Raw genomic sequence first — 24,852 nt, 5'->3', positions numbered from 1 at the left:
ATAGCTACTGTCTTAACTCTTACTCTGGCCTAATGGTTAAGGTCTTGGACTCTTACTCTGGCCTCATAGCTACTGTCTTAACTCTTACTCTGGCCTCATAGCTACTATCTTAACTCTTACTCTGGCCTCATAGCTACTGTCTTAACTCTTACTCTGGCCTCATAGCTACTGTCTTAACTCTTACTCTGGCCTAATAGCTACTGTCTTAACTCTTACTCTGGCCTCATAGCTACTGTCTTAACTCTTACTCTGGCCTCATAGCTACTGTCTTAACTCTTACTCTGGCCTAATGGTTAAGGTCTTGGACTCTTACTCTGGCCTCATAGCTACTGTCTTAACTCTTACTCTGGCCTCATAGCTACTGTCTTAACTCTTACTCTGGCCTCATAGCTACTGTCTTAACTCTTTCTCTGGCCTAATAGCTACTGTCTTAACTCTTACTCTGGCCTAATAGCTACTGTCTTAACTCTTACTCTGGCCTAATAGCTACTGTCTTAACTCTTACTCTGGCCTCATAGCTACTGTCTTAACTCTTACTCTGGCCTAATGGTTAAGGTCTTGGACTCTTACTCTGGCCTCATAGCTACTGTCTTAACTCTTACTCTGGCCTAATAGCTACTGTTTTAACTCTTACTCTGGCCTAATAGCTACTGTCTTAACTCTTACTCTGGCCTCATAGCTACTGTCTTAACTCTTACTCTGGCATAATGGTTAAGGTCTTGGACTCTTAATCTGGCCTCATAGCTACTGTCTTAACTCTTACTCTGGCCTAATAGCTACTGTCTTAACTCTTACTCTGGCCTAATAGCTACTGTCTTAACTCTTACTCTGGCCTAATGGTTAAGGTCTTGGACTCCTACTCTTGCCTCATAGCTACTGTCTTAACTCTTACTCTGGCCTCATAGCTACTGTCTTAACTCTTACTCTGGCCTCATAGCTACTGTCTTAACTCTTACTCTGGCCTCATAGCTACTGTCTTAACTCTTACTCTGGCCTAATAGCTACTGTCTTAACTCTTACTCTGGCCTCATAGCTACTGTCTTAACTCTTACTCTGGCCTCATAGCTACTGTCTTAACTCTTACTCTGGCCTAATGGTTAAGGTCTTGGACTCTTACTCTGGCCTCATAGCTACTGTCTTAACTCTTACTCTGGCCTAATAGCTACTGTCTTAACTCTTACTCTGGCCTAATAGCTACTGTCTTAACTCTTACTCTGGCCTAATGATTAAGGTCTTGGACTCTTACTCTGGCCTCGTAGCTAATGTCTTAACTCTTACTCTGGCCTCATAGCTACTGTCTTAACTCTTACTCTGGCCTCATAGCTACTGTCTTAACTCTTACTCTGGCCTAAGAGCTACTGTCTTAAGTCTTACTCTGGCCTAATAGCTACTGTCTTAACTCTTACTCTGGCCTCATAGCTACTGTCTTAACTCTTACTCTGGCATAATGGTTAAGGTCTTGGACTCTTAATCTGGCCTCATAGCTACTGTCTTAACTCTTACTCTGGCCTAATAGCTACTGTCTTAACTCTTACTCTTGCCTCATAGCTACTGTCTTAACTCTTACTCTGGCCTCATAGCTACTGTCTTAACTATTACTCTGGCCTACTAGCTACTGTCTTAACTCTTACTCTGGCCTAATGGTTAAGGTCTTGGACTCTTACTCTGGCCTCATAGCTACTGTCTTAACTCTTACACTGGCCTCATAGCTACTGTCTTAACTCTTACTCTGGCCTAATGGTTAAGGTCTTGGACTCTTACTCTGGCCTCATAGCTACGGTCTTAACTCTTACTCTGGCCTAATAGCTACTGTCTTAACTCTTACTCTGGCCTCATAGCTACTGTCTTAACTCTTACTCTGGCCTAATAGCTACTGTTTTAACTCTTACTCTGGCCTCATAGCTACTGTCTTAACTCTTACTCTGGACTCATAGCTACTGTCTTAACTCTTACTCTGGCCTAATGGTTAAGGTCTTGGACTCTTACTCTGGCCTCATAGCTACTGTCTTAACTCTTACTCTGGCCTCATAGCTACTGTCTTAACTCTTACTCTGGCCTCATAGCTACTGTCTTAAATCTTACTCTGGCCTCATAGCTACTGTCTTAACTCTTATTCTGGCCTCATAGCTACTGTCTTAACTCTTACTCTGGCCTCATAGCTACTGTCTTAACTCTTACTCTGGCCTAATAGCTACTGTCTTAACTCTTACTCTGGCCTCATAGCTACTGTCTTAACTCTTACTCTGGACTCATAGCTACTGTCTTAACTCTTACTCTGGCCTAATGGTTAAGGTCTTGGACTCTTACTCTGGCCTCATAGCTACTGTCTTAACTCTTACTCTGGCCTCATAGCTACTGTCTTAACTCTTACTCTGGCCTCATAGCTACTGTCTTAACTCTTACTCTGGCCTCATAGCTACTGTCTTAACTCTTACTCTGGCCTCATAGCTACTGTCTTAAAACTTACTCTGGCCTCATAGCTACTGTCTTAACTCTTACTCTGGCCTCATAGCTACTGTCTTAACTCTTACTCTGGCCTCATAGCTACTGTCTTAACTCTTACTCTGGCCTAATAGCTACTGTCTTAACTCTTACTCTGGCCTCATAGCTACTGTCTTCACTCTTACTCTGGCCTAATGGTTAAGGTCTTGGACTCTTACTCTGGCCTCATAGCTACTGTCTTAACTCTTACTCTGGCCTAATAGCTACTGTCTTAACTCTTTCTCTGGCCTAAAAGCTACTGTTTTAACTCTTACTCTGGCCTCATAGCTACTGTCTTAACTCTGTCTTAACTTTTACTCTGGCCTCATAGCTACTGTCTTAACTCTTACTCTGGCCTAATGTTTAAGGTCTTGGACTCTTACTCTGGCCTCATAGCTACTGTCTTAACTCTTACTCTGGCCTAATAGCTACTGTCTTAACTCTTACTCTGACCTAATAGCTACTGTCTTAACTCTTACTCTGGCCTCATAGCTACTGTCTTAACTCTTACTCTGGCCTAATGGTTAAAGTCTTGGACTCTTACTCTGGCCTCATAGCTACTGTCTTAACTCTTACTCTGGGCTAATAGCTACTGTCTTAACTCTTACTCTGGCCTCATAGCTACTGTCTTAACTCTTACTCTGGCCTCATAGCTACTGTCTTAACTCTTACTCTGGCCTCATAGCTACTGTCTTAACTCTTACTCTGGCCTTATAGCTACTGTCTTAACTCTTACTCTGGCCTCATAGCTACTGTCTTAACTCTTACTCTGGCCTAATGGTTAAGGTCTTGGACTCTTCTTCTGGCCTAATAGCTACTGTCTTAACTCTTACTCTGGCCTCATAGCTACTGTCTTAACTCTTACTCTGGCCTAATAGCTACTGTCTTAACTCTTACTCTGGCCTCATAGCTACTGTCTTAACTCTTACTCTGGCCTAATGGTTAAGGTCTTTGTCTCTTACTCTGGCCTCATAGCTACTGTCTTAACTCTTACTCTGGCCTAATAGCTACTGTCTTAACTCTTACTCTGGCCTCATAGCTACTATCTTAACTCTTACTCTGGCCTCATAGCTACTGTCTTAACTCTTACTCTGGCCTCATAGCTACTGTTTTAACTCTTACTCTGGCCTAATAGCTACTGTCTTAACTCTTACTCTGGCCTCATAGCTACTGTCTTAACTCTTACTCTGGCCTAATGGTTAAGGTCTTTGACTCTTCTTCTGGCCTCATAGCTACTGTCTTAACGCTTACACTGGCCTCATAGCTACTGTCTTAACTCTTACTCTGGCCTCATAGCTACTGTCTTAACTCTTACTCTGGCCTCATAGCTACTGTCTTACCTCTTACTCTGGCCTTATAGCTACTGTCTTAACTCTTACTCTGGCCTCATAGCTACTGTCTTAACTCTTACTCTGGCCTAATGGATAAGGTCTCGGACTCTTACTCTGGCCTCAAAGCTACTGTCTTAACTCTTACTCTGGCCTAATGGTTAAGGTCTTGGACTCTTACTCTGGCCTCATAGCTACTGTCTTAACTCTTACTCTGGCCTAATAGCTACTGTCTTAACTCTTACTCTGGCCTAATGGTTAAGGTCTTGGACTCTTACTCTGGCCTCATAGCTACTGTCATAACTCTTACTCTGGCCTCATAGCTACTGTCTTAACTCTTACTCTGGCCTAATGGTTAAGGTCTTAGACTCTTACTCTGGCCTAATAGCTACTGTCTTAACTCTTACTCTGGCCTAATGGTTTAGGTCTTAGACTCTTACTCTGGCTTAATAGCTACTGTCTTAACTCTTACTCTGGCCTCATAGCTACTGTCTTAACTCTTACTCTGGCCTAATAGCTACTGTCTTAACTCTTACTCTGGCCTAATGGTTAAGGTCTTAGACTCTTACTCTGGCCTAATAGCTACTGTCTTAACTCTTACTCTGGCCTAATGGTTTAGGTCTTAGACTCTTACTCTGGCTTAATAGCTACTGTCTTAACTCTTACTCTGGCCTCATAGCTACTGTCTTAACTCTTACTCTGGCCTAATAGCTACTGTCTTAACTCTTACTCTGGCCTCATAGCTACTGTCTTAACTCTTACTCTGGCCTCATAGCTACTGTCTTAACTTTTACTCTGGCCTCATAGCTACTGTCTTAACTCATACTCTGGCCTAATGGTTAAGGTCTTGGACTCTTACTCGGGCCTCATAGCTACTGTCTTAACTCTTACTCTGGCCTCATAGCTACTGTCTTAACTCTTACTCTGGCGTAATAGCTACTGTCTTAACTCTTTCTCTGGCCTAATAGCTACTGTCTTAACTCTTACTCTGGCCTAATAGCTACTGTCTTAACTCTTACTCTGGCCTAATGGTTAAGGTCTTGGACTCTTACTCTGGCCTCATAGCTACTGTCTTAACTATTACTCTGGCCTCATAGCTACTGTCTTAACTCTTACTCTGGCCTCATAGCTACTGTCTTAACTCTTACTCTGGCCTAATGGTTAAGGTCTTGGACTCTTACTCTGGCCTCATAGCTACTGTCTTAACTCTTACTCTGGCCTCATAGCTACTGTCTTAACTCTTACTCTGGCCTAATGGTTAAGGTCTTGGACTCTTACTCTGGCCTCATAGCTACTGTCTTAACTCTTACTCTGGCCTCATAGCTACTGTCTTAACTCTTACTCTGGCCTAATGGTTACGGTCTTGGACTCTTACTCTGGCCTAATAGCTACTGTCTTAACTCTTACTCTGGCCTCATAGCTACTGTCTTAACTCTTACTCTGGCCTCATAGCTACTGTCTTAACTCTTACTCAGGCCTAATAGCTACTGTCTTAACTCTTACTCTTGCCTAATGGTTAAGGTCTTGGACTCTTACTCTGGCCTCATAGCTACTGTCTTAACTCTTACTCTGGCCTAATGGATAAGGTCTTGGACTCTTACTCTGGCCTCAAAGCTACTGTCTTAACTCTTACTCTGGCCTAATGGTTAAGGTCTTGGACTCTTACTCTGGCCTCATAGCTACTGTCTTAACTCTTACTCTGGCCTCATAGCTACTGTCTTAACTCTTACTCTGGCCTAATAGCTACTGTCCTAACTCTTACTCTGGCCTAATGGTTAAGGTCTTGGACTCTTACTCTGGCCTCATAGCTACTGTCTTAACTCTTACTCTGGCCTAATGGTTTAGGTCTTAGACTCTTACTCTGGCTTAATAGCTACTGTCTTAACTCTTACTCTGGCCTCATAGCTACTGTCTTAACTCTTACTCTGGCCTAATAGCTACTGTCTTAACTCTTACTCTGGCCTAATAGCTACTGTCTTAACTCTTACTCTGGCCTAATGGTTAAGGTCTTGGACTCCTACTCTTGCCTCATAGCTACTGTCTTAACTCTTACTCTGGCCTCATAGCTACTGTCTTAACTTTTACTCTGGCCTCATAGCTACTGTCTTAACTCTTACTCTGGCCTCATAGCTACTGTCTTAACTCTTACTCTGGCCTAATAGCTACTGTCTTAACTCTTACTCTGGCCTCATAGCTACTGTCTTAACTCTTACTCTGGCCTCATAGCTACTGTCTTAACTCTTACTCTGGCCTAATGGTTAAGGTCTTGGACTCTTACTCTGGCCTCATAGCTACTGTCTTAACTCTTACTCTGGCCTCATAGCTACTGTCTTAACTCTTCCTCTGGCCTAATGGTTAAGGTCTTGGACTCTTACTCTGGCCACATAGCTACAGTCTTAACTCTTACTCTGGCCTCATAGCTACTGTCTTAACTCTTACTCTGGCCTCATAGCTACTGTCTTAACTCTTACTCTGGCCTAATGGTTAAGGTCTTTGACTCTTACTCTGGCCTAATAGCTACTGTCTTAACTCTTACTCTGGCCTAATGGTTAAGGTCTTGGACTCTTACTCTGGCCTCGTAGCTACTGTCTTAACTCTTACTCTGGCCTCATAGCTACTGTCTTAACTCTTACTCTGGCCTCATAGCTACTGTCTTAACTCTTACTCTGGCCTAAGAGCTACTGTCTTAAGTCTTACTCTGGCCTAATAGCTACTGTCTTAACTCTTACTCTGGCCTCATAGCTACTGTCTTAACTCTTACTCTGGCATAATGGTTAAGGTCTTGGACTCTTAATCTGGCCTCATAGCTACTGTCTTAACTTTTACTCTGGCCTAATAGCTACTGTCTTAACTCTTACTCTGGCCTAATAGCTACTGTCTTAACTCTTACTCTGGCCTAATGGTTAAGGTCTTGGACTCCTACTCTTGCCTCATAGCTACTGTCTTAACTCTTACTCTGGCCTCATAGCTACTGTCTTAACTCTTACTCTGGCCTAATAGCTACTGTCTTAACTCTTACTCTGGCCTCATAGCTACTGTCTTAACTCTTACTCTGGCCTCATAGCTACTGTCTTAACTCTTACTCTGGCCTAATGGTTAAGGTCTTGGACTCTTACTCTCGCCTCATAGCTACTGTCTTAACTCTTACTCTGGCCTCATAGCTACTGTCTTAACTCTTACTCTGGCCTCATAGCTACTGTCTTATCTCTTCCTCTGGCCTAATGGTTAAGGTCTTGGACTCTTACTCTGGCCACATAGATACAGTCTTAACTCTTACTCTGGCCTCCTAGCTACTGTCTTAACTCTTACTCTGGCCTCATAGCTACTGTCTTAACTCTTACTCTGGCCTAATGGTTAAGGTCTTGGACTCTTACTCTGGCCTCATAGCTACTGTCTTAACTCTTACTCTGGCCTAATAGCTACTGTCTTAACTCTTACTCTGGCCTAATAGCTACTGTCTTAACTCTTACTCTGGCCTAATGGTTAAGGTCTTGGACTCTTACTCTGGCCTCGTAGCTACTGTCTTAACTCTTACTCTGGCCTCATAGCTACTGTCTTAACTCTTACTCTGGCCTCATAGCTACTGTCTTAACTCTTACTCTGGCCTAAGAGCTACTGTCTTAAATCTTACTCTGGCCTAATAGCTACTGTCTTAACTCTTACTCTGGCCTCATAGCTACTGTCTTAACTCTTACTCTGGCATAATGGTTAAGGTCTTGGACTCTTGATCTGGCCTCATAGCTACTGTCTTAACTCTTACTCTGGCCTAATAGCTACTGTCTTAACTCTTACTCTTGCCTCATAGCTACTGTCTTAACTCTTACTCTGGCCTCATAGCTACTGTCTTAACTATTACTCTGGCCTACTAGCTACTGTCTTAACTCTTACTCTGGCCTAATGGTTAAGGTCTTGGACTCTTACTCTGGCCTCATAGCTACTGTCTTAACTCTTACACTGGCCTCATAGCTACTGTCTTAACTCTTACTCTGGCCTAATGGTTAAGGTCTTGGACTCTTACTCTGGCCTCATAGCTACGGTCTTAACTCTTACTCTGGCCTAATAGCTACTGTCTTAACTCTTACTCTGGCCTCATAGCTACTGTCTTAACTCTTACTCTGGCCTAATAGCTACTGTTTTAACTCTTACTCTGGCCTCATAGCTACTGTCTTAACTCTTACTCTGGACTCATAGCTACTGACTTAACTCTTACTCTGGCCTAATGGTTAAGGTCTTGGACTCTTACTCTGGCCTCATAGCTACTGTCTTAACTCTTACTCTGGCCTCATAGCTACTGTCTTAACTCTTACTCTGGCCTCATAGCTACTGTCTTAAATCTTACTCTGGCCTCATAGCTACTGTCTTAACTCTTACTCTGGCCTCATAGCTACTGTCTTAACTCTTACTCTGGCCTAATGGTTAAGGTCTTGGACTCTTACTCTGGCCTCATAGCTACGGTCTTAACTCTTACTCTGGCCTAATAGCTACTGTCTTAACTCTTACTCTGGCCTCATAGCTACTGTCTTAACTCTTACTCTGGCCTAATAGCTACTGTTTTAACTCTTACTCTGGCCTCATAGCTACTGTCTTAACTTTTACTCTGGACTCATAGCTACTGTCTTAACTCTTACTCTGGCCTAATGGTTAAGGTCTTGGACTCTTACTCTGGCCTCATAGCTACTGTCTTAACTCTTACTCTGGCCTCATAGCTACTGTCTTAACTCTTACTCTGGCCTCATAGCTACTGTCTTAAATCTTACTCTGGCCTCATAGCTACTGTCTTAACTCTTACTCTGGCCTCATAGCTACTGTCTTAACTTTTACTCTGGCCTCATAGCTACTGTCTTAACTCTTACTCTGGCCTAATAGCTACTGTCTTAACTCTTACTCTGGCCTCATAGCTACTGTCTTAACTCTTACTCTGGACTCATAGCTACTGTCTTAACTCTTACTCTGGCCTAATGGTTAAGGTCTTGGACTCTTACTCTGGCCTCATAGCTACTGTCTTAACTCTTACTCTGGCCTCATAGCTACTGTCTTAACTCTTACTCTGGCCTCATAGCTACTGTCTTAACTCTTACTCTGGCCTCATAGCTACTGTCTTAACTCTTACTCTGGCCTCATAGCTACTGTCTTAACTCTTACTCTGGCCTAATAGCTACTGTCTTAACTCTTACTCTGGCCTCATAGCTACTGTCTTCACTCTTACTCTGGCCTAATGGTTAAGGTCTTGGACTCTTACTCTGGCCTCATAGCTACTGTCTTAACTCTTACTCTGGCCTAATAGCTACTGTCTTAACTCTTACTCTGGCCTAAAAGCTACTGTTTTAACTCTTACTCTGGCCTCATAGCTACTGTCTTAACTCTGTCTTAACTTTTACTCTGGCCTCATAGCTACTGTCTTAACTCTTACTCTGGCCTAATGTTTAAGGTCTTGGACTCTTACTCTGGCCTCATAGCTACTGTCTTAACTCTTACTCTGGCCTCATAGCTACTGTCTTAACTCTTACTCTGGCCTAATAGCTACTGTCTTAACTCTTACTCTGACCTAATAGCTACTGTCTTAACTCTTACTCTGGCCTCATAGCTACTGTCTTAACTCTTACTCTGGCCTAATGGTTAAGGTCTTGGACTCTTATTCTGGCCTATTAGATACTGTCTTAACTCTTACTCTGGCCTAATAGCTACTGTCTTAACTCTTACTCTGGCCTCATAGCTACCGTCTTAACTCTTACTCTGGCCTAATAGCTACTGTCTTAACTCTTACTCTGGCCTAATAGCTACTGTCTTAACTCTTACTCTGGCCTAATAGCTACTGTCTTAACTCTTACTCTGGCCTAATGGTTTAGGTCTTAGACTCTTACTCTGGCTTAATAGCTACTGTCTTAACTCTTACTCTGGCCTCATAGCTACTGTCTTAACTCTTACTCTGGCCTAATAGCTACTGTCTTAACTCTTACTCTGGCCTCATAGCTACTGTCTTAACTCTTACTCTGGCCTCATAGCTACTGTCTTAACTTTTACTCTGGCCTCATAGCTACTGTCTTAACTCATACTCTGGCCTAATGGTTAAGGTCTTGGACTCTTACTCGGGCCTCATAGCTACTGTCTTAACTCTTACTCTGGCCTCATAGCTACTGTCTTAACTCTTACTCTGGCGTAATAGCTACTGTCTTAACTCTTTCTCTGGCCTAATAGCTACTGTCTTAACTCTTACTCTGGCCTAATAGCTACTGTCTTAACTCTTACTCTGGCCTAATGGTTAAGGTCTTGGACTCTTACTCTGGCCTCATAGCTACTGTCTTAACTATTACTCTGGCCTCATAGCTACTGTCTTAACTCTTACTCTGGCCTCATAGCTACTGTCTTAACTCTTACTCTGGCCTAATGGTTAAGGTCTTGGACTCTTACTCTGGCCTCATAGCTACTGTCTTAACTCTTACTCTGGCCTCATAGCTACTGTCTTAACTCTTACTCTGGCCTAATGGTTAAGGTCTTGGACTCTTACTCTGGCCTCATAGCTACTGTCTTAACTCTTACTCTGGCCTCATAGCTACTGTCTTAACTCTTACTCTGGCCTAATGGTTAAGGTCTTGGACTCTTACTCTGGCCTAATAGCTACTGTCTTAACTCTTACTCTGGCCTCATAGCTACTGTCTTAACTCTTACTCTGGCCTCATAGCTACTGTCTTAACTCTTACTCAGGCCTAATAGCTACTGTCTTAACTCTTACTCTTGCCTAATGGTTAAGGTCTTGGACTCTTACTCTGGCCTCATAGCTACTGTCTTAACTCTTACTCTGGCCTAATGGATAAGGTCTTGGACTCTTACTCTGGCCTCAAAGCTACTGTCTTAACTCTTACTCTGGCCTAATGGTTAAGGTCTTGGACTCTTACTCTGGCCTCATAGCTACTGTCTTAACTCTTACTCTGGCCTCATAGCTACTGTCTTAACTCTTACTCTGGCCTAATAGCTACTGTCCTAACTCTTACTCTGGCCTAATGGTTAAGGTCTTGGACTCTTACTCTGGCCTCATAGCTACTGTCTTAACTCTTACTCTGGCCTAATGGTTTAGGTCTTAGACTCTTACTCTGGCTTAATAGCTACTGTCTTAACTCTTACTCTGGCCTCATAGCTACTGTCTTAACTCTTACTCTGGCCTAATAGCTACTGTCTTAACTCTTACTCTGGCCTAATAGCTACTGTCTTAACTCTTACTCTGGCCTAATGGTTAAGGTCTTGGACTCCTACTCTTGCCTCATAGCTACTGTCTTAACTCTTACTCTGGCCTCATAGCTACTGTCTTAACTTTTACTCTGGCCTCATAGCTACTGTCTTAACTCTTACTCTGGCCTCATAGCTACTGTCTTAACTCTTACTCTGGCCTAATAGCTACTGTCTTAACTCTTACTCTGGCCTCATAGCTACTGTCTTAACTCTTACTCTGGCCTCATAGCTACTGTCTTAACTCTTACTCTGGCCTAATGGTTAAGGTCTTGGACTCTTACTCTGGCCTCATAGCTACTGTCTTAACTCTTACTCTGGCCTCATAGCTACTGTCTTAACTCTTCCTCTGGCCTAATGGTTAAGGTCTTGGACTCTTACTCTGGCCACATAGCTACAGTCTTAACTCTTACTCTGGCCTCATAGCTACTGTCTTAACTCTTACTCTGGCCTCATAGCTACTGTCTTAACTCTTACTCTGGCCTAATGGTTAAGGTCTTTGACTCTTACTCTGGCCTAATAGCTACTGTCTTAACTCTTACTCTGGCCTAATGGTTAAGGTCTTGGACTCTTACTCTGGCCTCGTAGCTACTGTCTTAACTCTTACTCTGGCCTCATAGCTACTGTCTTAACTCTTACTCTGGCCTCATAGCTACTGTCTTAACTCTTACTCTGGCCTAAGAGCTACTGTCTTAAGTCTTACTCTGGCCTAATAGCTACTGTCTTAACTCTTACTCTGGCCTCATAGCTACTGTCTTAACTCTTACTCTGGCATAATGGTTAAGGTCTTGGACTCTTAATCTGGCCTCATAGCTACTGTCTTAACTTTTACTCTGGCCTAATAGCTACTGTCTTAACTCTTACTCTGGCCTAATAGCTACTGTCTTAACTCTTACTCTGGCCTAATGGTTAAGGTCTTGGACTCCTACTCTTGCCTCATAGCTACTGTCTTAACTCTTACTCTGGCCTCATAGCTACTGTCTTAACTCTTACTCTGGCCTAATAGCTACTGTCTTAACTCTTACTCTGGCCTCATAGCTACTGTCTTAACTCTTACTCTGGCCTCATAGCTACTGTCTTAACTCTTACTCTGGCCTAATGGTTAAGGTCTTGGACTCTTACTCTCGCCTCATAGCTACTGTCTTAACTCTTACTCTGGCCTCATAGCTACTGTCTTAACTCTTACTCTGGCCTCATAGCTACTGTCTTATCTCTTCCTCTGGCCTAATGGTTAAGGTCTTGGACTCTTACTCTGGCCACATAGATACAGTCTTAACTCTTACTCTGGCCTCCTAGCTACTGTCTTAACTCTTACTCTGGCCTCATAGCTACTGTCTTAACTCTTACTCTGGCCTAATGGTTAAGGTCTTGGACTCTTACTCTGGCCTCATAGCTACTGTCTTAACTCTTACTCTGGCCTAATAGCTACTGTCTTAACTCTTACTCTGGCCTAATAGCTACTGTCTTAACTCTTACTCTGGCCTAATGGTTAAGGTCTTGGACTCTTACTCTGGCCTCGTAGCTACTGTCTTAACTCTTACTCTGGCCTCATAGCTACTGTCTTAACTCTTACTCTGGCCTCATAGCTACTGTCTTAACTCTTACTCTGGCCTAAGAGCTACTGTCTTAAATCTTACTCTGGCCTAATAGCTACTGTCTTAACTCTTACTCTGGCCTCATAGCTACTGTCTTAACTCTTACTCTGGCATAATGGTTAAGGTCTTGGACTCTTGATCTGGCCTCATAGCTACTGTCTTAACTCTTACTCTGGCCTAATAGCTACTGTCTTAACTCTTACTCTTGCCTCATAGCTACTGTCTTAACTCTTACTCTGGCCTCATAGCTACTGTCTTAACTATTACTCTGGCCTACTAGCTACTGTCTTAACTCTTACTCTGGCCTAATGGTTAAGGTCTTGGACTCTTACTCTGGCCTCATAGCTACTGTCTTAACTCTTACACTGGCCTCATAGCTACTGTCTTAACTCTTACTCTGGCCTAATGGTTAAGGTCTTGGACTCTTACTCTGGCCTCATAGCTACGGTCTTAACTCTTACTCTGGCCTAATAGCTACTGTCTTAACTCTTACTCTGGCCTCATAGCTACTGTCTTAACTCTTACTCTGGCCTAATAGCTACTGTTTTAACTCTTACTCTGGCCTCATAGCTACTGTCTTAACTCTTACTCTGGACTCATAGCTACTGACTTAACTCTTACTCTGGCCTAATGGTTAAGGTCTTGGACTCTTACTCTGGCCTCATAGCTACTGTCTTAACTCTTACTCTGGCCTCATAGCTACTGTCTTAACTCTTACTCTGGCCTCATAGCTACTGTCTTAAATCTTACTCTGGCCTCATAGCTACTGTCTTAACTCTTACTCTGGCCTCATAGCTACTGTCTTAACTCTTACTCTGGCCTAATGGTTAAGGTCTTGGACTCTTACTCTGGCCTCATAGCTACGGTCTTAACTCTTACTCTGGCCTAATAGCTACTGTCTTAACTCTTACTCTGGCCTCATAGCTACTGTCTTAACTCTTACTCTGGCCTAATAGCTACTGTTTTAACTCTTACTCTGGCCTCATAGCTACTGTCTTAACTTTTACTCTGGACTCATAGCTACTGTCTTAACTCTTACTCTGGCCTAATGGTTAAGGTCTTGGACTCTTACTCTGGCCTCATAGCTACTGTCTTAACTCTTACTCTGGCCTCATAGCTACTGTCTTAACTCTTACTCTGGCCTCATAGCTACTGTCTTAAATCTTACTCTGGCCTCATAGCTACTGTCTTAACTCTTACTCTGGCCTCATAGCTACTGTCTTAACTTTTACTCTGGCCTCATAGCTACTGTCTTAACTCTTACTCTGGCCTAATAGCTACTGTCTTAACTCTTACTCTGGCCTCATAGCTACTGTCTTAACTCTTACTCTGGACTCATAGCTACTGTCTTAACTCTTACTCTGGCCTAATGGTTAAGGTCTTGGACTCTTACTCTGGCCTCATAGCTACTGTCTTAACTCTTACTCTGGCCTCATAGCTACTGTCTTAACTCTTACTCTGGCCTCATAGCTACTGTCTTAAATCTTACTCTGGCCTCATAGCTACTGTCTTAACTCTTACTCTGGCCTCATAGCTACTGTCTTAACTCTTACTCTGGCCTCATAGCTACTGTCTTAACTCTTACTCTGGCCTAATAGCTACTGTCTTAACTCTTACTCTGGCCTCATAGCTACTGTCTTCACTCTTACTCTGGCCTAATGGTTAAGGTCTTGGACTCTTACTCTGGCCTCATAGCTACTGTCTTAACTCTTACTCTGGCCTAATAGCTACTGTCTTAACTCTTACTCTGGCCTAAAAGCTACTGTTTTAACTCTTACTCTGGCCTCATAGCTACTGTCTTAACTCTGTCTTAACTTTTACTCTGGCCTCATAGCTACTGTCTTAACTCTTACTCTGGCCTAATGTTTAAGGTCTTGGACTCTTACTCTGGCCTCATAGCTACTGTCTTAACTCTTACTCTGGCCTCATAGCTACTGTCTTAACTCTTACTCTGGCCTAATAGCTACTGTCTTAACTCTTACTCTGACCTAATAGCTACTGTCTTAACTCTTACTCTGGCCTCATAGCTACTGTCTTAACTCTTACTCTGGCCTAATGGTTAAGGTCTTGGACTCTTATTCTGGCCTATTAGATACTGTCTTAACTCTTACTCTGGCCTAATAGCTACTGTCTTAACTCTTACTCTGGCCTCATAGCTACCGTCTTAACTCTTACTCTGGCCTAATAGCTACTGTCTTAACTCTTACTCTGGCCTAATGGTTAAAGTCTTGGACTCTTACTCTGGCCTCATAGCTACTGTCTTAACTCTTACTCTGGCCTAATAGCTACTGTCTTAACTCTTACTCTGGCCTCATAGCTACTGTCTTAACTCTTACTCTGGCCTCATAGCTACTGTCTTAACTCTTACTCTGGCCTTATAGCTACTGTCTTAACTCTTACTCTGGCCTCATAGCTACTGTCTTAACTCTTACTCTGGCCTAATGGTTAACGTCTTGGACTCTTCTTCTGGCCTAATAGCTACTGTCTTAACTCTTACTCTGGCCTCATAGCTACTGTCTTAACTCTTACTCTGGCCTAATAGCTACTGTCTTAACTCTTACTCTGGCCTCATAGCTACTGTCTTAACTCTTACTCTGGCCTAATGGTTAAGGTCTTTGTCTCTTACTCTGGCCTCATAGCTACTGTCTTAACTCTTACTCTGGCCTAATAGCTACTGTCTTAACTCTTACTCTGGCCTCATAGCTACTATCTTAACTCTTACTCTGGCCTCATAGCTACTGTCTTAACTCTTACTCTGGCCTCATAGCTACTGTCTTAACTCTTACTCTGGCCTAATAGCTACTGTCTTAACTCTTACTCTGGCCTCATAGCTACTGTCTTAACTCTTACTCTGGCCTAATGGTTAAGGTCTTTGACTCTTCTTCTGGCCTCATAGCTACTGTCTTAACGCTTACACTGGCCTCATAGCTACTGTCTTAACTCTTACTCTGGCCTCATAGCTACTGTCTTAACTCTTACTCTGGCCTCATAGCTACTGTCTTACCTCTTACTCTGGCCTTATAGCTACTGTCTTAACTCTTACTCTGGCCTCATAGCTACTGTCTTAACTCTTACTCTGGCCTAATGGTTAAGGTCTTGGACTCTTACTCTGGCCTCATAGCTACTGTCTTAACTCTTACTCTGGCCTAATAGCTACTGTCTTAACTCTTACTCTGGCCTAATGGTTAAGGTCTTGGACTCTTACTCTGGCCTCATAGCTACTGTCTTAACTCTTACTCTGGCCTCATAGCTACTGTCTTAACTCTTACTCTGGCCTAATGGTTAAGGTCTTAGACTCTTACTCTGGCCTAATAGCTACTGTCTTAACTCTTACTCTGGCCTAATGGTTTAGGTCTTAGACTCTTACTCTGGCTTAATAGCTACTGTCTTAACTCTTACTCTGGCCTCATAGCTACTGTCTTAACTCTTACTCTGGCCTAATAGCTACTGTCTTAACTCTTACTCTGGCCTAATAGCTACTGTCTTAACTCTTACTCTGGCCTAATGGTTAAGGTCTTAGACTCTTACTCTGGCCTAATAGCTACTGTCTTAACTCTTACTCTGGCCTAATGGTTTAGGTCTTAGACTCTTACTCTGGCTTAATAGCTACTGTCTTAACTCTTACTCTGGCCTCATAGCTACTGTCTTAACTCTTACTCTGGCCTAATAGCTACTGTCTTAACTCTTACTCTGGCCTCATAGCTACTGTCTTAACTCTTACTCTGGCCTCATAGCTACTGTCTTAACTCTTACTCTGGCCTCATAGCTACTGTCTTAACTCATACTCTGGCCTAATGGTTAAGGTCTTGGACTCTTACTCGGGCCTCATAGCTACTGTCTTAACTCTTACTCTGGCCTCATAGCTACTGTCTTAACTCTTACTCTGGCGTAATAGCTACTGTCTTAACTCTTTCTCTGGCCTAATAGCTACTGTCTTAACTCTTACTCTGGCCTAATAGCTACTGTCTTAACTCTTACTCTGGCCTAATGGTTAAGGTCTTGGACTCTTACTCTGGCCTCATAGCTACTGTCTTAACTATTACTCTGGCCTCATAGCTACTGTCTTAACTCTTACTCTGGCCTAATGGTTAAGGTCTTGGACTCTTACTCTGGCCTCATAGCTACTGTCTTAACTCTTACTCTGGCCTCATAGCTACTGTCTTAACTCTTACTCTGGCCTAATGGTTAAGGTCTTGGACTCTTACTCTGGCCTCATAGCTACTGTCTTAACTCTTACTCTGGCCTCATAGCTACTGTCTTAACTCTTACTCTGGCCTAATGGTTAAGGTCTTGGACTCTTACTCTGGCCTAATAGCTACTGTCTTAACTCTTACTCTGGCCTCATAGCTACTGTCTTAACTCTTACTCTGGCCTCATAGCTACTGTCTTAACTCTTACTCTGGCCTAATGGATAAGGTCTTGGACTCTTACTCTGGCCTCAAAGCTACTGTCTTAACTCTTACTCTGGCCTAATGGTTAAGGTCTTGGACTCTTACTCTGGCCTCATAGCTACTGTCTTAACTCTTACTCTGGCCTCATAGCTACTGTCTTAACTCTTACTCTGGCCTAATAGCTACTGTCCTAACTCTTACTCTGGCCTAATGGTTAAGGTCTTGGACTCTTACTCTGGCCTCATAGCTACTGTCTTAACTCTTACTCTGGCCTAATGGTTAAGGTCTTAGACTCTTACTCTGGCCTAATAGCTACTGTCTTAACTCTTACTCTGGCCTAATGGTTTAGGTCTTAGACTCTTACTATGGCTTAATAGCTACTGTCTTAACTCTTACTCTGGCATCATAGCTACTGTCTTAACTCTTACTCTGGCCTAATAGCTACTGTCTTAACTCTTACTCTGGCCTAATAGCTACTGTCTTAACTCTTACTCTGGCCTAATGGTTAAGGTCTTGGACTCCTACTCTTGCCTCATAGCTACTGTCTTAACTCTTACTCTGGCCTCATAGCTACTGTCTTAACTTTTACTCTGGCCTCATAGCTACTGTCTTAACTCTTACTCTGGCCTCATAGCTACTGTCTTAACTCTTACTCTGGCCTAATAGCTACTGTCTTAACTCTTACTCTGGCCTCATAGCTACTGTCTTAACTCTTACTCTGGCCTCATAGCTACTGTCTTAACTCTTACTCTGGCCTAATGGTTAAGGTCTTGGACTCTTACTCTGGCCTCATAGCTACTGTCTTAACTCTTACTCTTGCCTCATAGCTACTGTCTTAACTCTTACTCTGGCCTCATAGCTACTGTCTTAACTCTTCCTCTGGCCTAATGGTTAAGGTCTTGGACTCTTACTCTGGCCACATAGCTACAGTCTTAACTCTTACTCTGGCCTCATAGCTACTGTCTTAACTCTTACTCTGGCCTCATAGCTACTGTCTTAACTCTTACTCTGGCCTAATGGTTAAGGTCTTTGACTCTTACTCTGGCCTAATAGCTACTGTCTTAACTCTTACTCTGGCCTAATGGTTAAGGTCTTGGACTCTTACTCTGGCCTCGTAGCTACTGTCTTAACTCTTACTCTGGCCTCATAGCTACTGTCTTAACTCTTACTCTGGCCTCATAGCTACTGTCTTAACTCTTACTCTGGCCTAAGAGCTACTGTCTTAAGTCTTACTCTGGCCTAATAGCTACTGTCTTAACTCTTACTCTGGCCTCATAGCTACTGTCTTAACTCTTACTCTGGCATAATGGTTAAGGTCTTGGACTCTTAATCTGGCCTCATAGCTACTGTCTTAACTCTTACTCTGGCCTAATAGCTACTGTCTTAACTCTTACTCTGGCCTAATAGCTACTGTCTTAACTCTTACTCTGGCCTAATGGTTAAGGTCTTGGACTCCTACTCTTGCCTCATAGCTACTGTCTTAACTCTTACTCTGGCCTCATAGCTACTGTCTTAACTCTTACTCTGGCCTAATAGCTACTGTCTTACTCTGGCCTCATAGCTACTGTCTTAACTCTTACTCTGGCCTCATAGCTACTGTCTTAACTCTTACTCTGGCCTAATGGTTAAGGTCTTGGACTCTTACTCTCGCCTCATAGCTACTGTCTTAACTCTTACTCTGGCCTCATAGCTACTGTCTTAACTCTTACTCTGGCCTCATAGCTACTGTCTTAACTCTTCCTCTGGCCTAATGGTTAAGGTCTTGGACTCTTACTCTGGCCACATAGCTACAGTCTTAACTCTTACTCTGGCCTCCTAGCTACTGTCTTAACTCTTACTCTGGCCTCATAGCTACTGTCTTAACTCTTACTCTGGCCTAATGGTTAAGGTCTTGGACTCTTACTCTGGCCTCATAGCTACTGTCTTAACTCTTACTCTGGCCTAATAGCTACTGTCTTAACTCTTACTCTGGCCTAATAGCTACTGTCTTAACTCTTACTCTGGCCTAATGGTTAAGGTCTTGGACTCTTACTCTGGCCTCGTAGCTACTGTCTTAACTCTTACTCTGGCCTCATAGCTACTGTCTTAACTCTTACTCTGGCCTCATAGCTACTGTCTTAACTCTTACTCTGGCCTAAGAGCTACTGTCTTAAATCTTACTCTGGCCTAATAGCTACTGTCTTAACTCTTACTCTGGCCTCATAGCTACTGTCTTAACTCTTACTCTGGCATAATGGTTAAGGTCTTGGACTCTTGATCTGGCCTCATAGCTACTGTCTTAACTCTTACTCTGGCCTAATAGCTACTGTCTTAACTCTTACTCTTGCTTCATAGCTACTGTCTTAACTCTTACTCTGGCCTCATAGCTACTGTCTTAACTATTACTCTGGCCTACTAGCTACTGTCTTAACTCTTACTCTGGCCTAATGGTTAAGGTCTTGGACTCTTACTCTGGCCTCATAGCTACTGTCTTAACTCTTACACTGGCCTCATAGCTACTGTCTTAACTCTTACTCTGGCCTAATGGTTAAGGTCTTGGACTCTTACTCTGGCCTCATAGCTACGGTCTTAACTCTTACTCTGGCCTAATAGCTACTGTCTTAACTCTTAATCTGGCCTCATAGCTACTGTCTTAACTCTTACTCTGGCCTAATAGCTACTGTTTTAACTCTTACTCTGGCCTCATAGCTACTGTCTTAACTCTTACTCTGGACTCATAGCTACTGACTTAACTCTTACTCTGGCCTAATGGTTAAGGTCTTGGACTCTTACTCTGGCCTCATAGCTACTGTCTTAACTCTTACTCTGGCCTCATAGCTACTGTCTTAACTCTTACTCTGGCCTCATAGCTACTGTCTTAAATCTTACTCTGGCCTCATAGCTACTGTCTTAACTCTTACTCTGGCCTCATAGCTACTGTCTTAACTCTTACTCTGGCCTCATAGCTACTGTCTTAACTCTTACTCTGGACTAATGGTTAAGGTCTTGGACTCTTACTCTGGCCTCATAGCTACAGTCTTAACTCTTACTCTGGCCTCATAGCTACTGTCTTAACTCTTATTCTGGCCTCATAGCTACTGTCTTAACTCTTACTCTGGCCTAATGGTTAAGGTCTTGCACTCTTACTCTGGCCTCATAGCTACTGTCTTAACTCTTACTCTGGCCTAATGGTTAAGGTCTTGGACTCTTACTCTGGCCTTATAGCTACTGTCTTAACTCTTACTCTAGCCTCATAGCTACTGTCTTAACTCTTACTCTGGCCTAATAGCTACTGTCTTAACTCTTACTCTGGCCTAATGGTTAAGGTCTTGGACTCTTACTCTGGCCTCATAGCTACTGTCTTAACTCTTACTCTGGCCTAATGGTTAAGGTCTTAGACTCTTACTCTGGCCTAATAGCTACTGTCTTAACTCTTACTCTTGCCTCATAGCTACTGTCTTAACTCTTACTCTGGCCTAATAGCTACTGTCGTAACTCTTACTCTGGCCTAATAGCTACTGTCTTAACTCTTACTCTTGCCTCATAGCTACTGTCTTTGACTCCTACTCTGGCCTCATAGCTACTGTCTTAACTCTTACTCTGGCCTCATAGCTACTGTCTTAACTCTTACTCTGGCCTCATAGCTACTGTCTTAACTCTTACTCTGGCCTTATAGCTACTGTCTTAACTCTTACTCTGGCCTCATAGCTACTGTCTTAACTCTTACTCTGGCCTAATAGCTACTGTCTTAACTCTTACTCTGGCCTCATAGCTACTGTCTTAACTCTTACTCTGGCCTCATAGCTACTGTCTTAACTCTTACTCTGGCCTCATAGCTACTGTCTTAACTCTTACTCTGGCCTAATGGTTAAGGTCTTGGACTCTTACTCTGGCCTCATAGCTACTGTCTTAACTCTTACTCTGGCCTCATAGCTACTGTCTTAACTCTTACTCTGGCCTCATGGCTACTGTCTTAACTCTTCCTCTGGCCTAATGGTTAAGGTCTTGGACTCTTACTCTGGCCTCATAGCTACTGTCTTAACTCTTACTCTGGCCTAATGGTTAAGGTCTTGGACTATTACTCTGGCCTCATAGCTACTGTCTTAACTCTTACTCTGGCCTCATAGCTACTGTCTTAACTCTTACTCTGGCCTAATAGCTACTGTCTTAACTCTTACTCTGGCCTAATGGTTAAGGTCTTAGACTCTTACTCTGGCCTAATAGCTACTGTCTTAACTCTTACTCTTGCCTCATAGCTACTGTCTTAACTCTTACTCTGGCCTAATAGCTACTGTCGTAACTCTTACTCTGGCCTAATAGCTACTGTCTTAACTCTTACTCTGGCCTAATGGTTAAGGTCTTTGACTCCTACTCTGGCCTCATAGCTACTGTTTTAACTCTTACTCTGGCCTCATAGCTACTGTCTTAACTCTTACTCTGGCCTCATAGCTACTGTCTTAACTCTTACTCTGGCCTTATAGCTACTGTCTTAACTCTTACTCTGGCCTCATAGCTACTGTCTTAACTCTTACTCTGGCCTAATAGCTACTGTCTTAACTCTTACTCTGGCCTCATAGCTACTGTCTTAACTCTTACTCTGGCCTCATAGCTACTGTCTTAACTCTTACTCTGGCCTCATAGCTACTGTCTTAACTCTTACTCTGGCCTAATGGTTAAGGTCTTGGACTCTTACTCTGGCCTCATAGCTACTGTCTTAACTCTTACTCTGGCCTCATAGCTACTGTCTTAACTCTTACTCTGGCCTCATGGCTACTGTCTTAACTCTTCCTCTGGCCTAATGGTTAAGGTCTTGGACTCTTACTCTGGCCTCATAGCTACTGTCTTAACTCTTACTCTGGCCTCATAGCTACTGTCTTAACTCTTACTCTGGCCTCATAGCTACTGTCTTAACTCTTACTCTGTCCTCATAGCTACTGTCTTAACTCCTACTCTGGCCTCATAGCTACTGTCTTAACTCTTACTCTGGCCTCATAGCTACTGTCTTAACTCTTACTCTGGCCTCATAGCTACTGTCTTAACTCTTTCTCTGATCTAATAGCTACTGTCTTAACTCTTTCTCTGGCCTAAAAGCTGCTGTCGTAACTCTTACTTTGGCCTCATAGCTACTGTCTTAACTCTTACTCTGGCCTAATGGTTAAGGTCTTGGACTCTTACTCTGGCCTAATAGCTACTGTTGTAACTCTTACTCTGGCCTAATAGCTACTGTCTTAACTCTTACTCTGGCCTAATGGTTAAGGTCTTGGACTCCTACTCTGGCCTCATAGCTACTGTCTTAACTCTTACTCTGGCCTCATAGCTACTGTCTTAACTCTTACTCTGGCCTCATAGCTACTGTCTTAACTCTTACTCTGGCCTCATAGCTACTGTCTTAACTCTTACTCTGGCCTAATAGCTACTGTCTTAACTCTTACTCTGGCCTCATAGCTACTGTCTTCACTCTTACTCTGGCCTAATGGTTAAGGTCTTGGACTCTTACTCTGGCCTCATAGCTACTGTCTTAACTCTTACTCTGGCCTAATAGCTACTGTCTTAACTCTTACTCTGGCCTAAAAGCTACTGTTTTAACTCTTACTCTGGCCTCATAGCTACTGTCTTAACTCTGTCTTAACTTTTACTCTGGCCTCATAGCTACTGTCTTAACTCTTACTCTGGCCTAATGTTTAAGGTCTTGGACTCTTACTCTGGCCTCATAGCTACTGTCTTAACTCTTACTCTGGCCTCATAGCTACTGTCTTAACTCTTACTCTGGCCTAATAGCTACTGTCTTAACTCTTACTCTGACCTAATAGCTACTGTCTTAACTCTTACTCTGGCCTCATAGCTACTGTCTTAACTCTTACTCTGGCCTCATAGCTACTGTCTTAACTCTTACTCTGGACTAATGGTTAAGGTCTTGGACTCTTACTCTGGCCTCATAGCTACAGTCTTAACTCTTACTCTGGCCTCATAGCTACTGTCTTAACTCTTATTCTGGCCTCATAGCTACTGTCTTAACTCTTACTCTGGCCTAATGGTTAAGGTCTTGCACTCTTACTCTGGCCTCATAGCTACTGTCTTAACTCTTACTCTGGCCTAATGGTTAAGGTCTTGGACTCTTACTCTGGCCTTATAGCTACTGTCTTAACTCTTACTCTAGCCTCATAGCTACTGTCTTAACTCTTACTCTGGCCTAATAGCTACTGTCTTAACTCTTACTCTGGCCTAATGGTTAAGGTCTTGGACTCTTACTCTGGCCTCATAGCTACTGTCTTAACTCTTACTCTGGCCTAATGGTTAAGGTCTTAGACTCTTACTCTGGCCTAATAGCTACTGTCTTAACTCTTACTCTTGCCTCATAGCTACTGTCTTAACTCTTACTCTGGCCTAATAGCTACTGTCGTAACTCTTACTCTGGCCTAATAGCTACTGTCTTAACTCTTACTCTTGCCTCATAGCTACTGTCTTTGACTCCTACTCTGGCCTCATAGCTACTGTCTTAACTCTTACTCTGGCCTCATAGCTACTGTCTTAACTCTTACTCTGGCCTCATAGCTACTGTCTTAACTCTTACTCTGGCCTTATAGCTACTGTCTTAACTCTTACTCTGGCCTCATAGCTACTGTCTTAACTCTTACTCTGGCCTAATAGCTACTGTCTTAACTCTTACTCTGGCCTCATAGCTACTGTCTTAACTCTTACTCTGGCCTCATAGCTACTGTCTTAACTCTTACTCTGGCCTCATAGCTACTGTCTTAACTCTTACTCTGGCCTAATGGTTAAGGTCTTGGACTTTTACTCTGGCCTCATAGCTACTGTCTTAACTCTTACTCTGGCCTCATAGCTACTGTCTTAACTCTTACTCTGGCCTCATGGCTACTGTCTTAACTCTTCCTCTGGCCTAATGGTTAAGGTCTTGGACTCTTACTCTGGCCTCATAGCTACTGTCTTAACTCTTACTCTGGCCTAATGGTTAAGGTCTTGGACTATTACTCTGGCCTCATAGCTACTGTCTTAACTCTTACTCTGGCCTCATAGCTACTGTCTTAACTCTTACTCTGGCCTAATAGCTACTGTCTTAACTCTTACTCTGGCCTAATGGTTAAGGTCTTAGACTCTTACTCTGGCCTAATAGCTACTGTCTTAACTCTTACTCTTGCCTCATAGCTACTGTCTTAACTCTTACTCTGGCCTAATAGCTACTGTCGTAACTCTTACTCTGGCCTAATAGCTACTGTCTTAACTCTTACTCTGGCCTAATGGTTAAGGTCTTTGACTCCTACTCTGGCCTCATAGCTACTGTTTTAACTCTTACTCTGGCCTCATAGCTACTGTCTTAACTCTTACTCTGGCCTCATAGCTACTGTCTTAACTCTTACTCTGGCCTTATAGCTACTGTCTTAACTCTTACTCTGGCCTCATAGCTACTGTCTTAACTCTTACTCTGGCCTAATAGCTACTGTCTTAACTCTTACTCTGGCCTCATAGCTACTGTCTTAACTCTTACTCTGGCCTCATAGCTACTGTCTTAACTCTTACTCTGGCCTCATAGCTACTGTCTTAACTCTTACTCTGGCCTAATGGTTAAGGTCTTGGACTCTTACTCTGGCCTCATAGCTACTGTCTTAACTCTTACTCTGGCCTCATAGCTACTGTCTTAACTCTTACTCTGGCCTCATGGCTACTGTCTTAACTCTTCCTCTGGCCTAATGGTTAAGGTCTTGGACTCTTACTCTGGCCTCATAGCTACTGTCTTAACTCTTACTCTGGCCTCATAGCTACTGTCTTAACTCTTACTCTGGCCTCATAGCTACTGTCTTAACTCTTACTCTGTCCTCATAGCTACTGTCTTAACTCCTA

This window comes from Triturus cristatus, chromosome 10 (assembly GCF_964204655.1).
Source record: "Triturus cristatus chromosome 10, aTriCri1.1, whole genome shotgun sequence".
Lineage (NCBI taxonomy): Eukaryota > Metazoa > Chordata > Amphibia > Caudata > Salamandridae > Triturus > Triturus cristatus.
This window is presented reverse-complemented; position numbering follows the sequence as displayed.